The sequence below is a fragment of the Solenopsis invicta genome, chromosome 10 (genome assembly GCF_016802725.1).
Source record: "Solenopsis invicta isolate M01_SB chromosome 10, UNIL_Sinv_3.0, whole genome shotgun sequence".
Lineage (NCBI taxonomy): Eukaryota > Metazoa > Arthropoda > Insecta > Hymenoptera > Formicidae > Solenopsis > Solenopsis invicta.
Window position 1 is genome coordinate 13,161,488 of NC_052673.1, and position 12,939 is coordinate 13,174,426.

Sequence of the window (12,939 nt, forward strand, 5' to 3'; positions counted from 1 at the left end):
CACTGTCGGGGATAGAAAAGACATCCCGAGAATGAAAATCGTTTCGCGAGCGAACACTCGCACTCGTGATGAAGCGAGAAAATGCCTGACAGCGATTATGTTACTCGCAATTTGTAGCACGAGCCATATTGAAGTTAGCACGATAATCGAAACGTAATCCCGGCAAATGCGTTCGCGATACCATGTTACAGGAGCTTTCAGCCATTTCATTAACATTCGCCTGTAACATTAGTCTTTTTATTTCTGCGCTACGGAATAAATCATAGTCTCGCTTTTTTTTCTAAATTCGTGTTTAAAACAAATGTAAATAGTAAAGACATTTACATCTATTTTCATATTGAAATAGTTTTGAGACGCATGCCTGCTGTTTATCCATATCATATATTTATGAACATAATGTGAATGTAAAATTTTACTGCAATAACCATTTTCGTGAAGTTTATCGCTAACGACGCAATTATTCGCACATCGTTAATTTTTACGCGTGTACATTAATTTCTGCACGCAGAGATGCGTGCGGTCTGTTTAGCAATAACGCTCGTTTCTACTCGCGTTCTGCGGAAAGTGGGATTACATTATCTTGATACACGCTTTTTCGACGTGCCGTAATTAATACCCGGTGTACTCAGCACGGTGGGTATACATATCACCATGTCGCGACGGATATAACGTGCCGTCGTCGTCGTTGGTCTCGTGTGCTCAGCTGCCGGGCTTTCGTGAGGCTTGAAGAGTGTCATGAAACGAATGTAAAGCTTGCTGAAAAGCTCGATAGCGATAACAACGGAGGGCGAACCGGAGTATACCGAATCGCCCCGCACAGATTACACGGCTCTGCAAAATGAAAACTTTTAAAAGCTTTTTTCCATCATTAATTTTATATAACTTAGGGGTGCTGATCACGAAAATAAAATCCATTTTCACGTAACACGCAATGAATTTTTGAAAAAATAAAAGATGCAATTTATGGATTTTCAAACTTATGGAACTTACTCTCGATGAAACATTGATTCAATTCATATGATGAAACTGCACTTCTATCAGTACACTAACGTTACAGCGTTATTGACCCGATAAAACAGATCGTATATATTTCATTTTAGATATATGATACAAAAGTCCAAAGCAAATGTAATAAATGTGAAATTAATAAGAATTTATTCCTATAGTTCATAAAAATATTTCTAAAAGAAGCTTTACATTTTTTAGAAAAAAGTGGAATAATTAAAAATTAGTAATGAATAATCTATTTATATATGAACCTATCATAAGTTTAATCATTCACAGTTCTATGATAAAAAAAATATTAAAATTTGAAATCTCTAAACATTTTTATGTTTTTCCTCTAACTTACATTTATGAAAAATAATCGATTTATATGCTTGAATTTTTGAAAGTTATAGAATTTTTCATAGGTTTTATAACAATTTTTGTTCGCATATAAATTTTTTCGTGCATTTATGTTTATCTATGTATATTTTGGAAAAACACGTGCAAGTGGTACAAAAACACACGCGCGTTTCCAGAAAAATACATCATGTCGCGACATTAAATGGATCGACCTCGACATCGAATGCAAAACTGCAATTAATAATCTGATTCCTGTCACGTGCGTCGCCGAAAAAGACAAAAAGAATAGAGCAGGAAATTATCAAATCCGCGATGCATTCGCGATTCTGGAAAATGATTGATCGTCGGTGGTGTCGCGCGCCACAGAATGAACTCCGCCGCGCGACGACGACTACGGCACAAAAAAAGACTTACATGCAAATTTTCCGGACGGGCAAGCGAGCGAGGGCAATCACAAAATGCATGTAATTCTCCCGGAATTCGAATTTAAGCGACACGTTTTATCTCGCGAGAACAAAATTAACTGACGAACTTTTTTTTCGCCAATTTGCAGTCGAGTGCCTTTTATTATAATTGCAGCTGACACGGGATCGTCATTTGACGGGAAAACACAGCAAAGAGATGTACGTATGTACAACAAATTGTAGTCAGTTTTAACCGAAAACAAAATATAATCAAGTACTGATCGTAGATATATTTCTCTCAAATAGATTTATATTTAAGGAATTATCTTGCAAATTTCGAACGCAATTTTAATACTTCCTATTTCATATATACGCATTCTCAAAATTTATAATTACTTATTTTCTGCATAGAACATATTCCTTTCATTATTCTTTATCGTACTAATTGTTGAAAATCTAACTCTAGATAATTAATAGTATAGAAAAGCTACTGCGTTTAATAATTCATTATTTTATATCTGAGAAATTGCATGTAGCGCTATACAAATTACATAAATTGCGTATTATATAAATTGCGGAGCACACACGCGTTTGATGACGGGAAAGTTTGCATAAATATCTGTTATTTACGTTGTAATTACTGAACGATAATTCTCTCGTGCAGTTACTGGATAACGACAAAGTAAATGATCGATTGTTTGTTAATTATAAATTTGTGCATCTCGCGCCGTCCAAAGTGTTCGGATAAAAATGGCTCGCTAATTGTCCGCAAAATGCCGGAGCGATATCATACTGCGTTGGACAGGATAAAGCTGAGGATCGCGTCCAAATGGGCTGATTGCGTGCGCTTTCAAGGAAAATGTATTTCTGACGATAACAAGAAACAATGTACATATAGCTTGACGCTGCCATTATTAACCCTTCGCATTCCCATGCGATCATGTGGCAAGCGCAATACTCGCTACGCAGAAAATATCATATGCGCGGTGTAAAACAATTGTATAAGTACTGATAGCATTGCAATTAAATTCGAATTAGAACTTTCCTACTGAAAGCAAATACTTGTCAGAGATTTTAATACATACAAGCTGTTTTATCTAAAGTAACTCACATTTGCATCTTAAATAAAAACCTTTTTGTAAAATAAAAAGGATATATTAAAACAATTAGTACTTTTGTTTAAGAAAAATATTCCCGCGCTATTTTCTATTATCTTTGATATTTCAATATTTAACAATTATTGATAATTATATTTTCTCAGATATGCGAAAACCGGATATCTATGCGTGAATCACACTGTGTGTATTTATGAGGAATTTCCATTAAGTTCGGTTCGATTTGCCATCAATGAAATTGAATTAAATTAAAATAATCGTAGATATGCGCATACGATTGCATATTAATATTTACATTCAGATTGTAATTTATTGAATTTATATTATCACATTTAAACGTGGTTGAGAAAAATAATTATTCATGCATGTTTCATTATCTTTATATTTGTTAAACATAATATTTACATAATCATTGCTATACTCATTGATCATTTAAATTTTTTAATTTCATTTCATTTTCTTTTTTGTATTTATACATTTTTCCAAGAAAGAAGAAAATTCCTTAAGAAAATGAATGATCATTTACGCGGCGGCTTGGAGAACAGCGCAAACCGATTGAGACTCTTCAAAGAAATTCAATTCACTTACTTAATTGTGAGAAAAAGAAAACTACACGCAAAGAGAAAACTACACAGGCAAATTCTTAATCTCTAACTAATATTCTTTCTCAAATCAATAGTCGATCGATCATCGAGTACATTTTAAGCAATCAATACTTTTATAAGAAAGACAGAAGTGAATATATTAATCTCAAATATTATGTTCAACGTAAAAAAAACAAAAATATAACACACACACACATACACACAGATTGTCTCTTCTTAATTAAGTGTATTAACATACATGATTGTTTTAATACGAAATGTAATCACAACAGATTAAACGCAATAATAGAATAAGATAAAATTTTACGTTCTACTTATATTAAACGAAAGGTATAGATTGTAAGATAATAATTTAAAGAAATAATGTGAGATAAAATACTTTTTCATTAATTCACGAATTTATCGAATCTAACAATAAGTAAGAATCTGCAACAGTAAAATAGAAACATTTTATAGATCGCCGTATCTCGCGATACAAGTCGCGACACTTTTTCCTACCTATGTTTTTCTCGCAGATTCGCAATTTAAGTAGCAACCGCATCGTTTAGCTCGGCGCTGGGCGCGTCTTTATCCTCCCGGAAGTTCAAAGAAAACGCCGTAAATAGTGGATTGCGGGGGACCATAACAAACTCGAATGGTACATTTCGCATTTATCAAAGAGCCCTCGTTCTCCCGCCTTCGCATTACCGAGCTTAGAGGCGCCCGAGACGCTTCTTGTAATCCGTCGTTTCCTACGCCATCCCCGCCCTTTTAAATGTGCCCCCGTCTCCTGTACAGCCATCCCCACTAACCGCTCCCACAGGATAATGCCAAGAGAGAAAGACTTCAAACGGAATACTATACTTCTGTATAAATAACAATCTGTGGAACTATATTGATTTTGGACAGACGAGATGCACCGATGGGAAGTATCGAGATCTGTCATATCATGAAAATACGAAGCGTTCCAAAGAAAGCATTCGGTGGAAAGTTTTTATCCTTGAAAGAGAAGAATTAGCTTTAACGAATTTCACACAAAAATTAATTACGAAGAAATCCTTGTGTTATCGTCCACAATACCGTGTTTTGCCAAGAAAAACTCGCGACTTCGAGTCGCATTGAATACGTATCTATCGAGAAAGTAACTCTTTAGAGAATGTCTCATTGAAACATCCTGTATATTCCTCTTGCGGAAGGTGGCCTTCTAAAAGTTCCCTTCGAGATGCGAAAGAACATGTAGTGCGCAAATGCGACGAGCGTGTTGGGGAAATTGTATGAGAACTTTTGCACTATCGGGACTAAATAAATAGAGCGTGAGTGAAATATTGGCAGCGGGTGCACACGAAGTGAAAGAAACGCGCATTGTCGATTGGCGTCGACTTCAATTGTCGCGGGGAACAACGAGGGTATCAAAAAATACTGCGCATATCAGTCGAAGAATATAAATTCACTCCGAAATCTAAGCAATGCGCAATATTCTAAACATTTTTTTAATACAATATACATAAATGTGTGTATTACTTATATGTAGAATATATTAACAAGGACGAAAAAAAGGAACTTAAATATTCATACCATAGAAGATGTGTTCTTGTATTGTTTTTTACTCCGCGAGAACATGCTATGAAAAGTAAAAATGCTTTTTAACTATAAGTAGTTTAAAATATGAAAGAAATAATCACACACATACACTATATCTGCACGCAAAAGTGAAATGTATATTTGAGTGTAATATTAAAAAAGATCCGATGGACGAAACAATCATAAGAACATGAATTTTAATGAATAATGGAAAACGAAATTTTTTTTTTCGTAATAGCATGTTTTTGCCAAGTAAAAAGCAATACAGGGATACATCATATTCTACGATATGACCAACTGAATATTTAAGTTCCTTTTTTTCGCCATCTCCTTGTTAATGCATTCTACCCATCGATCAATGATCCGCGTATCTTTCCGCGTAGCGCGGCGTCCCGACGCCAGGCGTTGTGCGAACGTTTCTGTGCGAACGCGCACCTGTTTCATGGCGTATATTCCTCAAGACCGTATACATCGACACGATACCCGCCTGGTCTCGCGCAAAACTCTGAATCATCGGCGGCCGGTGGCCATTTTTCAAAGTTGCCTGCACCGCGCTGCATTAATAACCAGCGGCTTCGTGCCGTGCGCGAGCGGCGATAACAATGAGAACAAAGAAGTCGAAGGGGTGGATTTCAATCTGTACGCCAACACGGGGGCTACTAAGCCCCTGTTGATCGTGGCCTTAGGTAGCTACTCGATAATACGCTCGGCCATTAGGGGCCCGCCAATATACGGCCCCTCGTATCCTTGAGGTATAATCGTCATCCGAAACGAGTTAAATTCCCGTTACTGTGATTCCACGATGTAATTATTCTGTCGTCGAATATTAATTTAGACAACATTATTACGATTATTGTAGTCTTATAGATAATTACCCATTAATCTTTCGTGATCCAACCGGATTTGAAGACAGGCAAAATTTTTATTTTAAATTATTCTGATTTTAAATTTAAATACGTATAAAAAAAAAAACAAAAAACGTTTTGGCTCAATTGCAAAATCGTATTCTGAACGTTGGAAGAGAGTACCACAATTTTTTTAGTTTCTTTTAAAGCCCAAAATTTCTTTCAAAAACACTATCAAACACAAGTAACTCGGTTGGACTAAGAAATAAGCGAAAAAAAAACGTCGGACCGCGGAGGATCAATTATAATACATATGTGTCTATCGATTATTGCTCATTTCTTTTACAGAAGTTTAGTACAATATTGGCCAATTAATTATTTATTTTGAATGTTAACATTGTACTTTATATTTGTTTAATACTTGATAAGAAAATTCAGTATCTTAAATTTTAGTGTTTTTAAATTTCAAAACTAGAGGTGCATTTATACACATAAAGTATAATATAAAAGTCTAAAGATATATTAATCCTATTAATGATCTATGGATATGAAACTATGATTTATTTTATGGATCCAAAATTACAGTAATATAAAACGATGGCAGCATTCACCATAGTTTTTTATTACTCGGAACATCTTTAATATTACTCAACCGTTCGGCTTACTCATCTATCTCTCGGACAGGATTCCAGATCCCGCTGTCAGTTTACCCATCTGTTGCTAAGATGGATGTTACAGACGTCTATATTGAGGTCAAACAAACCATAACAGTATCGTTTATCCACTATATAGTATTTATTTCTATTGCCCCATTTTATGGGGCAATACCATTGCCTTTTTCTTTCCCCTTTCTGATAAATAACATATTAAAACATTCATGTTTTGGATAACACGTTTCTTCTACCACTACTACACTTCTACTCTATTACTACTCTATTTATTTAAAAATAAATGTGTAAATTAATTAGAAATTAATTGGAATTATATTTGTGCAATAATACACTAAATTGATAAAACTGCATATTTCAATGATCTCAATATATTGTCAAAGATATGACTTTAAACAGCATTCAAAAAATTTTGTTTATTATTATTAAAAAGTTATTAAGAAATAAAAGTAATCACTCTCTTCAGTACTTTGAATATGAGACAGTGAATATTTCTGCATGATTTTTCGATTTTATAGAAAATTAAAGAAAGATGATAGACAGTTATAATAAATTAGGAAGATTATTTATTTCGTTGATATCTGCATATATGTAATAGTTTTCAAAATTTCGTTTACTCTTATGTAGCAATATCTAAATGTCATAAAAACTATATTCTACATATGTTCATATGATTTATATTATTTGTTAATAATCTTTGAGTAATGAGAGGCGGCTGAAACCTTTTTTAAATTAATAAAAACCAAGTCAGAGCCGATATGTCATAATTATTAATCAGATCGTTCATAACACGCAGTTTTATCAAATTTTTTAAGATAAAATTAATTTCTTTTTTAATGAACGAAATAAATGGATAAGTGAAAGATCAATATTATTGAAATTGATTTAAATATATTGTTTAACAAGTTTAATTGAAGGAAATAGATTTAAAAAACAGCATATATTAAAATAACACATATAGCTTATTTTTAAAAGAATTATCGGATTTACAAATTTTTCAACTATTTTTAGATAAAAATCATAAATATAATCTTTTGGAGAACTAGAAGAGGACAAGATCTCGTATCTCGAGATTCCCGTGGCTCGCAACTGGAACTATATTCTTTTAGACCCATCGAATAAACCGACTATTGATGCGCAACGACCGACTGATTTGCTCCTTCCCGCCTGCTATTGTATCGTAAACATAATTTCTGAGAAGAGTTCACCGCGAGCTCTGCTAGCCAAGCTGTACGGCATATCATTGATGTCGGAAGACCGAGAAGATAATCGTTCGAAGAATTTCAATTTGTGTATATGGTATCTTTTTCGCCGAACTTGACTGCATATTAAAAATCAGGAATTGCGAATGATACGTCATGTAAAAACAAACGCATTTGATAGTTGCATTTGATTGTTCGTCTTTTATTTTTAAATATACATATACAGAAACTCGAAAATTTCAAATTAAGTTTAGAATGTAAATGTGTATGCAATGCATGTTTCTGTCTGTTAACGAATTATGCAATATTATTTTTTGCGTCTTTGCATTCTTATACGTGTATCTAAACAAAAGAATTCTTTGCATGTTTCTGTGGCGAATTGTCCTCTATCGTAATAAGAAACGAAATCAAAATCAGTGATTTATGAATACCTAATTATAAGTTTGAGACTCAATAACGTTTCGTGTCTGGTACTCTACTGATTGCAACCTGCAAACACTGTATCGGCCTTACGCGCGCGCGACTCGCTCGTGACTCAGCCGTGAGAAACGATTAGGCGAGGGAAAAAATGACTAGGTATAAGGATAATGAGTGGTCGGCGAGGAGAATAGCAAGGACGACGCCGCGAAGGGACGCATGCTCGTGCCATAATTTTCGGGGCGAATTAAGATTCTTCGGCGGTACACCCGGATAATAGAAGCTCCGCGTTGTTGGAGACGTCTGCTGACGAACGCGTTATTGAAAAAAAGTCGCGTGGCAATTTTTTTAATTTACGAAAAATGCATTTAATTTGCATCAACAGACAATCATAAGATCACACCGCTTTTGAAAAATGCTCGAATAGACAATTCAACAATTTCAACGATAGAAAGTGAAAGTACTATGCAACAATTTAAGCGGCCTGTTGAGAGAATAACAAAGCAAAATTTAAAAGATTTATAAGAGAGTAAGAAAAAATTAAGATAACAAAGTATATATAAGAAAAAAGTAGAATTAAAAGATTTAGATATAAACAGAATAATATGGCCGTATGAATACATCTAAAGTAAAATTAAGAATGGAATTAATACAACGTACACAAATCCAATTATTATTGTATTTTAATGTGATGGTTGCGTAATGGATTATATTAACTGAGAAACACAACCTACAAATTATCTCTCTACACAATATCTATATATTTTTGGAATACTACATGCATAGAAGAGCCTTTGCGGTTGTAGCAAATAGATAGCTAATATTAATTTGTGAAATGATTATACTGAGTGGCTTATTTGAATTCATGAATCGATTAGTTTTAGCCAGATATCGGGTACGATTTATTGCGCGATTAAATAATATCTCATCTATTGATTAAGTTAACTTCATTTGCCGATATATTATAAAATGATTTGTCTGTTGTAAATTATTTTTGACATTAATATTTCATATTACAAAGTAATTAGTTTGAAATATTAAACTGTAAAGTAATGAGTTATTACTTATTAAGATTTAATCTATAATAAAATTCGTCAATTTTTAAATATAGATTCCACATTTGATCAAAAATAAATAATTGAAATTTTTGATATCAACTGTTTTATAATGCAATAAAAATTATTTACGCTACTTTGTCGTAATCATAAAAAGAATTTGTAATATTATTGCCATTTTTAGTTACAATAAAACAAACATAAGTTTTCTAAAAAATATTTTGTAAAAAAATTACATTTAGCACGCACATAATTATTACAAAATTTAACATAAGAAAACAATTTAACGTAGGCTATTAATTAAATATAACTATTAATTAAAAATAAAGAACTTCAGTTTTTATTCCTTTTAGAATCAGCATAATAATTTCTAATAACGTCTGACACTAAGGTTAGCAAGCGTCTGTTAAATACGATATTTCAAACTGATTCGGCTTATCACTCAAATCTTCAGCCTCGAAATAAGGAAAACGTGCCGCGGAATTCCAGTGATGAGACAGTCTGCAATCTTAATAATTTGCATTCTATCGGCAGCACTCGATAATGAGCAGCCGGGGGTATATTTACCGCGGCAACCCCGTCCCAATAACGACGATTGTCCACCCCCTTGAATCTTGGGCCGATAAATAACTTCCTTTTTCCGGGCCGTCGCTTTAAGCCGCGACGAGAAGAGGAACAGGGAAGAATCAGAGAACGTAGCGTTTTAATTTCCACCAATTAGAAATAATTGCGATTAATTATCTCGGACGAGATAAGAGAGAAAAAGAGAGAGGGAGAAAGAGAGGTGGCATCTGTTTAAGGGACGCCGCCCGACTAACAGGAGGAACGAATAATTGAATCGCCCGAAGTTCCGACTTCGACAATGAGTGTTTCGTTTCACCTGGAACGAGCTTTCTTCCGCCGGCGGCGGCGACGGGTAAAGCTCGGCGCGCTGTTGGTCTTTTGTTCCGGCGAAGCTTTCAATTAACGGCCGAAGCATGCAATCCACCGGAGTAGCCACTGAAAATAAGGAATCCCGCGGATAAGAGAAGCCGCGACGTCTCACTGTCGGACTTTTCTTGCGGTCGAAGAAATGCGAAGTCGCGGCGATAAAATTATTTCGAAATTAATTAAATTTGATGATACAAGGATTTTTTTTTCCGTTATATTTGCATCTGCAAATTAGGTCACACCGATTTTTAAATTATGAATGCAATTTTATTGCAATTTATTGCAGAGTTTCGATAAAACAATATAAATTTAAAAAAACATCACCACCACGTTTTTCGATTATTATGTAATATATCTTAATTACATTTCTGTCATTATTTGTAATATTCAGTGTAATCAAAGCTTTTATATAATTTTTATTCAAGAAAAAATAAATATTAAATTTGGATAAATATGTAAAAAAAACACTTTTATAAATTAAATGCACTAATTCGGTATCAATTGCTAACAAAAGATACTGAAATTATTTTCAAGCGAATATTGCTCTATAAGCGAGAGGAACGTTATTTCTTTTATAAAAGAATAAGATTTTTACATCCAAAAAAAATCAGCGCCTTTTGTAGCATACTGTGATAATGCGGATTATTGATTATTGATTATTCAGTAAAGTGATTATTGATTATCAGCACTTCTAAATAAACAATGAGAGAAAAGTAAAATTCCATATACACAAGGCATACATCGCATGCATATTCCTGTATGCGAATAAATTCGTTCAGGACGCTTCGGCGCGCAGGATGCCGCGGTGCGCGCATGGGAATAAATCAGGTGCCTATTGATTTTGAACCATACAATCTGTTTCCCAGTCCGCTGCCTCTCTCGGCATGCTACTATGGGAATATCGAAGATGCCACCGCCGCATTTCTCGGTCGATTCGCAACGAAGGGTGTCGATTTTAGATTTTATAAGCCGCGTCGCAGCATTCGGGTGGATCCAGCGCGACCCTCGATCTTGAAACGTTATGCTGACTAGTTGTCACGCGATTCCGTGAAACCTTTAAAATCGATTTCATACAAGTCACTTTCAGCGGTGTTAGTGTCATGTTTGTAATTTCATACTTAAAAATATAAATAAAAGGATAAATGACGCGACGTTATATAATGCAACGTTATATTGTACAAAACAAAATCGCAAAATATTTTAATATCTTTCCTCTGTTACCAATTTATTGCAAAAAAATATCCATATCATGTAACTTATATAGAAACAGGATGAATAAATTAAGCATCGATGCCTAATTTCGAAGTCAAGTATAAACGAAACATGGGGGAAGAAGAAGGGGCCGTTTTGACGGATTGACTTTATGAATATTAATGCCGCGATAGTGGAGACATATTGTAATAATTATGCGTCCCGTACGCTATGACGGAAATGTAGAGAAAGGAGGAAAAGACAGGGAGAATTGCCAGACAACGAAAATTATTCTTGCGGCGTAGTCACAAACGGAAGATAAATTGATATGTGTTATTAATACTATCTTAATTGTCAGATTTAATTAATATTAATGTCTTCAGGAATGAGTTATAAAAACCTTTATCAAATTTATCAATTATTATAAAAAGACTATAAAAAGACTATATTATAAAATAACTATAATAAAAAGACAATTCGTCTAATAAAATTTAGTTATAAGAATTTATAAAACAAAGAAATTAAAAATTTTTTGAATCTTTTTCGATTGTTTATTATTGCAGTAAATTGCAAATTTTATCAAAATTATATGTGAGATATTAGACAGTTTTCTTTCAATCAAATATGAACTAGTATCTTTAACATCATTTGTGGATAAATTATAGCAACTTTCCAATTAAATTCATCATGATTTAAAATAACTAAAAAATATGAAATAATGATAAATTAAATCGTGCAACACTAAACTGGCTAGTTTATTTATCGGGCTTCGCGTAATGCTTCTATTTCCCTTAACACGTTCGCTTCTTCCTCGATCAGTGATGATCGTTATAATTCAACAGATAGAGATCGTTGAGAATTGAAACGATCAATAATAAATCCCTCACGTTCTGTTCGAGCGTCTATAAAAATTTAATTCGCTTCCATCGCCTACTTAGAGGATTTATCAATTTTTCCTCGATGCGCATATCCGCTATACTACTAGAATCGCCATGATTGTTATTACATGATTACGGTATAACGGGAAGATCGATGAGCGCTCCTCGGTGATCGGTAATAAAATTCCAGACAAGAATTTCTACCTCCTTGATCGCTAAACATGAGATTATTCCTATATGATACACATATGTAATACATACAAAAAAGAAATGGTTTTTTGCTAAAGTATCTAAAAATTTAGCTGGATACAGATTTGAAAATAATTTTTTTGTACCAAAATAGCTACTTAAGCATGATGTGTAAGGTTGCAAAAATGCTGATGTTCTAGCAACCAGTTTAATACTTAGTCTTAAATAATTATTTTGATAGTTTAACAAAACGATTTCCAATTCTATATCCAGCTAAATTTTTAAATGCATTTTAGCGAAGCTGTTCTTTTCGTGTACATACACACATATAAGACGTATCTTTTTTTATATTTTTATATGTATGTTTTGTTTCGTTGCGACAGTTAGGATTGGAGTAATGATTAGAGAATAAAATCTGCAATTTCTCCATATTCTACATTTATACGCGTCGTAACTGCACATGCAAACGTGAAAATATCGCTTTGGATTTGCAAACATTTTATAAGCTTGTTACGGCTAAGATTACACACATA

The 12,939-nt window shown here is 33.6% G+C and overlaps 1 protein-coding gene and 1 long non-coding RNA gene across 10 annotated transcripts in view; one reads left to right on the forward strand and one right to left on the reverse strand.

Annotated features, from left to right (window-relative positions):
• The window catches only part of LOC105193213 (latrophilin Cirl), an 803,058-nt gene that overhangs the window by 449,736 nt on the left and 340,383 nt on the right, over window positions 1–12,939 (forward strand). The gene's annotated exons all lie outside the window — the stretch shown is intronic.
• LOC120358832 overlaps window positions 1–12,939 on the reverse strand; it is a 35,681-nt gene that overhangs the window by 2,244 nt on the left and 20,498 nt on the right. The gene's annotated exons all lie outside the window — the stretch shown is intronic.